Source organism: Cebidichthys violaceus, unplaced genomic scaffold, assembly GCF_023349555.1.
Source record: "Cebidichthys violaceus isolate CVI_PGR_0920_01 unplaced genomic scaffold, fCebVio1.0.p SCAF_71, whole genome shotgun sequence".
In the NCBI taxonomy this organism is placed as follows: domain Eukaryota; kingdom Metazoa; phylum Chordata; class Actinopteri; order Perciformes; family Stichaeidae; genus Cebidichthys; species Cebidichthys violaceus.
In genome coordinates this window covers 692,699-698,989 of record NW_027176939.1, presented here as the reverse complement: position 1 = coordinate 698,989, position 6,291 = coordinate 692,699, and positions in this window count along the sequence as shown.

The following is a 6,291-nucleotide window of genomic DNA, read 5'->3' as shown; positions in this document are numbered from 1 at the left end:
GGGGGCCCATAGAGAGAGCAGGCCCTCCAGCAGCGCATGGGGTGGAGAACACGCTGGTTCAGATAACCCCAAAAATACACCAGTGCTCAAACAAGGACACACGAATAATTAAGACACAGCGCCCTTTGTTTTTAATGCAAACCCATCTCTGTCTCAATTTATTAGTTTTCTTTTTAGTAGCGATAACAAAATGATGCGTTTATTACATAAACTATAAAAACTATTTTTTTAACTATTCAATGAAATTTACATTTTCTTATTTGCTTTGGTATTTTTGTCATATACAGATATTCATTGATGATCGCTGGTCATATTGTCCAAAGTCAAGTCTCACAATGATGTGTGTGTGTGTGTGTGTGTGTGTGTGTGTGTGTGTGTGTGTGTGTGTGTATGCTTCATAACTAGTAACTAGTGTGCACTGGTTATAAGGTCATAAGTACTTTACACCACTGCAGCTGAATCCTTCTGATGTGTGACAGCAGGACGTGCTGTTAACATGAACACACTTAAACAGCTCTGAAACAGTGAGGAGAGGATCGTAAGCAGTGAGGCTCATATAAACAGGAAGGATCTCCAGGCACTCCAAAATAAAAGCACAAGTAACAATGAGGAAGGACATATTAAAAAGCCTTTATTGTAGTGGTTTATAGTTTAACAAACCTCACACCTGGATAAATAACATGAGAGGTGAAACTAATCAACTCCAAATCAAATTCAAATGATCAATTATCAGTTATTAGCATCAAATGAAATTACATTGATTTTTTTTTTATAAAGGTATTTTTTGTTTGTTTTGTTTTTCACAGGAAGTCTATAAGTCTACATCCTTATTGAGACCAGGATACCATAACATCACGGGTCTGGTTTTAAACAAAACACACTCAGTGGACCGTTGCAGTCCTTCTAAAACCACATGGACACAGTGTGAATAGTATCACAGTATCTATAACAGGATCTATAACAGCATCTCTCAGATGCAAATCATCAGCACACAGGACAGCTCCTGCTGCTCCTGCTGCTCCTGCTTACACCTCCTAATAAAACCAGTTGCTTTGCATAACTGCAGTGTCTCTCTTGGTAATTTGCATGTCTTTGCATCCTTAAAGTTCTGTATTTATTTTTCCCAAAGTGAGCACTAGATGGCAGTCTAACATAAGCTCCGTTAAGTCATGGAGGAGTAACACGGGGTGAATGCACCTGTTCTAAAGGGTTCTTCTCCTGACAGTAGAATCTCTGTAGAGTACTCGACTAACGCAAACAACAAAACAATATTCCAGATCAATTCACCATTACCAAAAATAGATAAATACTTCCAGAAATATGTTAACTATTTAAAATGTACCCATTGTTTGGCAGATATCTAATATTTAATAAAAAGAAATGTGGTGTTGTTGCAATTTATAGTTTTAATTGCTGATATAAATGAATTGGGAAACTTTAAAAGCAACAACAATGAAGGTAAAATCCCCCAAAGCAATCGTGAAGAACTTTTTAAATTATATTTAATTGAATTATATTTAAAAATGCATCAGTGAGGTGAGGAAAAAGTCCACCCTATTAACAATGTTATGATCCAGAACTCATTACATCTGCACCCTCTTTTCACAGAGTCTAATCAGTCAAGTCCTGCACCTAGAAGAAGGCTCCAAGCTCCACTTCATCAGCGTCACGTTAATCCTCTTAAATCTTCTCTGCTGCTCACAGGTCTTCTCCTGAGTAGGTGCAGAGCAGAAGAAGACATGAGCATGTGATAGGACCTGAAGAATGGAAGGTAGTAAACCCCTTTTTTTACTTTTCTACTTGTCATCACTAAGTGATTGATACCACATTGGTTAATAGGTTAAGTCCAGTGACGATGTTTGTTTCTGCTTCTCAGCATAAAAGGCAACAGACTAATATCTAAATTAGAATAAACAAGGAAGTAAATCAGCCAATATGTTCAGTGTATTTCTTTACTCCCGGAGTGACTCAAAGACATCCGTCTTCCTCAAGCAGCCATTGACCATCGTCTTGTTTGTGCCTATAGAGGCTCCATGTTGAGCCGCCTGAACAGGGGTGTAAATGTAGACAGTGCACTGGGGCCTGTGGAGTGAGGGGGCCCATAGGGTGGAGAGAGGGTGGCTCATTTTCCGACCAGAACAGATTATTTGTTCTGTTCCCATGAGTCGCGCTCCTCGGAGGGGGCATTCCCCCTGCTGCCCTCAAGCCCTCTCCAGCAGGCCAGCAGAGCTAGACAAACAAGACCCGGGGTCCAGTCAATTTGTCTGGACAAATGTGGGGATTTGGGGCCACGGCAAAGCTATGCGGGGACGAGTGCTAATTGTTTGTGTGCCAAGCAACTCCCCTCAATCCCCTGGTCTCTCGAGTCACTCCATTCACCCCGCGCCTTTGTCTGTGAAGTAACTTGAACCTGACACATCGGACCAGGGAGAGTGGAATTCAGTTGTTCCCCCCCCCTCCCCATTGTTCAGACACACAAGATAATAACATGACTGTTTCTCTTTTTTCTCAATGTACACTTTCGTCACCCTCAGCCGTTGTTTCTGTCCCATGCTCTCAGCCGGGAGGACGGATGGAGAGCAGATGGGTGGGGGTGGGGGGGTAGATGTGGTCCTCTTATGCCTCCACCCCCCTGGTCAACAATAAGCTGCAGTACATGTGAGAAAGTGGCTGGAGCCAGGCGTCACCCCGGGCCCTTGTCCTCCATCAGTTCGGTCGGGGCCCCTCGGCGCACCCCTCGGCATGCCGATCAGAGGATTAGGCCCCCGGAGACGGCGTCGAGTCAAGAGCGCGCTGGAGAAAGGGGAAAGGCATGCGGGCGAGATGAGGTGCATGCCGGGTTTCACACGCGAGGAGGGGAGAGCGGACGGGCGCCGAGAGGACCACACACCCCCCTGCACCGGTGGAACCTGGGTCAGTAGAGAGGACTACACACCCCCCTGCACCGGTGGAACCTGGGTCAGTAGAGAGGACCACACACCCCCCTGCACCGGTGGAACCTGGGTCAGTAGAGAGGACCACACACCCCCCTGCACCGGTGGAACCTGGGTCAGTAGAGAGGACCACACACCCCCCTGCACCGGTGGAACCTGGGTCAGTAGAGGGGACCACACACACCCCTGCACCGGTGGAACCTGGGTCAGTAGAGGGGACCACACACCCCCCTGCACCGGTGGAACCTGGGTCAGTAGAGGGGACCACACACCCCCCTGCACCGGTGGAACCTGGGTCAGTAGAGGGGACCACACACACCCTTGCACCGGTGGAACCTGGGTCAGTAGAGGGGACCACACACCCCCCTGCAAACTTGAAAACAACAGTAATTTCATAGAACACGACTAAAACCCAGCATCCATCACAAACAATCTGACACTAAAAGTAACTAGAATGTATAAATTAACAGCAAAATAGGGCTTTTTGTGTATGCTCCTTTTATTCCTACCTGTGCGATCCGATTGTCTTTTCAAGTAAATGTGAAATGGGCCTCAGTAAGATCCCCTCATATGAACGGACTCGTCCATTAGTGACGCGTATGAGACAGCCGTCTTCTCTGAGCTTGGATCGAGTGGTGCCGTTCAGACTGTCTGCTTTTCTCCCGTTTCCCCTTGACTGAAGAATCATCATGCCTTAATGTTAACGCATATAGAGCTCAAATATGGTACTGTTTATTATATTTGATTGACATGAGTATTTTGACATGGCAACTTGTTGCTCTGTCCAAGAGAACGTCCTTTGTTGCACTCGACAGTGAAACATCGTGGATTTTATTCTGTCCGTCTCCCTTGAATCTAATTCATGGACCGCTTTGCTTCAGCTTTTGTTTTTTGGCATCTAACTTCAAGTGAAGCCCTCGTTTCTTTCTTTTAGGGTGTGACACTGCAATGACAAGTGCAGTACTGTTTCCACATATCTTGACACTATTACTGACACCGCTAACTTAGTTGCACAACTTGAGCCTTTGGTAATTTGGGGCATTATTTATTCTTATGGTCGTATCTTACAAATGTGCACCTACTCGTGAACTGACCGGGTGGCATTCAACAGGTTGAGTATAAATGGACTTAAGTCAAATTGAATATATTGATTTTGAAAAAATACCTGCAATAATGACAACAGTAGGACCCCTGGTTGTAGCGTCAGAATGGTTGTAAGTGGTTCCTTTCACTCACACACTGCGATGTTTTGTTCCAACCATTTGTCCCTGATCAACGGTGCTGTATGGCTGGATTCCAAACTGTTTCCCCAGTACAGAGAGGTCTCATTATGACATTAACACCTTTTGCTAGAGTGGCAGGAACACAGTTCAGGTGGAAAGATGAAAACCGAAGCGAGCATTAAGGTCGTTAAGGTTTAACTGCTCCAGAACTCTGTAGCGCCAACGGTCCAGATGCATTTAGCCTTCATGGACGGTCCTCCAGGATGCCGCCATGACGTTTCTTTAACATGGTTACAATGACCCAAAATGATCATGTGTGTGCGTGTGTGCTTCTGTCTGTCTGTCCGCAGCTAGTCCTACATTCTACGGTTCAGTCTAATGATCTAACAAGAACATCAGGACACAAAATGAATTGTCTTCATTAGTTAATATGTCCTCGCTTTCTTAAAACGTTGTGACCTTCTAAGTGTCCTCTCTTTCTAGGAATGTCCTTGATTTAAAATATAAAAATCCTCACATTCTATTTTTGTAAATGTTCTGACTTTCTAAATAAATTCAAACTTTCTAAAAATGCCTCCACTTTCCAAAGCACTTGTTACTCAGGCTACAATTTAAATTAGCACAAGAGCACAAGTAAACAAATGACCTTCCAAAGTGTCCTTTCTTTATTGACATTTCCTCACAATGTCCTCACCTCTTACAACAGTTCTGACCATCTTAAAATGTCCTCACGAGTAAATGAGCACACTTTGACAAAATTACTGTCCGAAATCTCCCTTTCCAAAATGTCCTCAGATGTTGAACAGGGTCATTAGAAACGCTCGCTCCCTCTCAGGCCTCTTGTGTTCTGTGTGTTTCTGGTTCTGCCCGGCGATCAGGAGGCAGGTGGTCGGCACGGCTCAGACTCTTCTTCCTTAATGTGGAGCCAAGAAAGTGTGGCCTCTTCCTGAGTGTACCACAGCAGTGACCCTTTCTCTGATTATCCTCACCCCTGAAACACACACACAGACACACACACACACACACACACACACACACACACACACACACATTGGAAACCTTGTTAAACTCAGCGAGGGGCTGCTGGCTGTTCTAGTGCTGGTCACGGGGGGCTTCTATGTGAGTAAAAAGGGAAGAAACGGGACAATAAGACATGAAACCGAGTCTGTGCCGTTGAAATATGAGTCCTCCCGTCCACGGAGGTAAATCCACGTCCACACAAATATAGACACACATTAAAATCTCTTCTTCTTATTCTTAACTTCGGTTGTTCCTCGTGATCCAAAGGCCAACTCTGGGTCACCTTTAACTTTCTCTGTGATTGCTTGTATCTGACTCTGAAGAGGACAACACTGTTAGCCAAAACATGACTTAGTTTCTGGTTTAAAATGATGACTATTTATAGAACTATAACTTAATAACATGCTCTATGGGGCTTTCCATAACCGGAACATTGTAGTTTACAGCGTTACAAAGGCGACAGGAGGACCAACTGTCATTTTGACGTCATATTTTTTAGTTTTGCTTGTCCTGCTTCACACAGATTCACAACTAAACTGTAGATTACTGTTTTTGTGTTTGTTAGAAGCAGCAGTTATCTTTGTTGCTGTGGTGCGACGACCATACACCGTAAATGAGAAATAGTCACAGTGACGTTACCCACTGTTTTTGTGGACTACGGTTTAGAAGCCTAGAGTTCTGCATTTTGGCCGTCGCCATCTTGGTTTTTAGACCGTCCCCATCTTGGTTTTTGGACATCGTCGTCTCAGCTTTTTGGAACCAGAAGTGACACAAGGTGGAGCTAAGTACAACCGAACGCAAACATTTTTAGGCGACCAAAACGTTAACATTACCTTCTTATGAACTGAAAGCACACTGCCCTGAAAGGGTTAAAGTTCAAAGACACTGTTTACATGCTACATTATGTTTTGTTACGTTCCTGCGGTGGAAATGTGAGACTAAAATAATCGATACAGGAGCTCAATAATAACTGTGAGCTAACATGCATTCCTGAGCTACAATCAACCCACGAATCTATTCTTATAGTTGTAACCTGCTCAATACCACATTTTCACTTGTGTTACTTAAAACAACCCAAACAAGAGAATCAAGATGAGGTTTTGTTGGAACAGTGT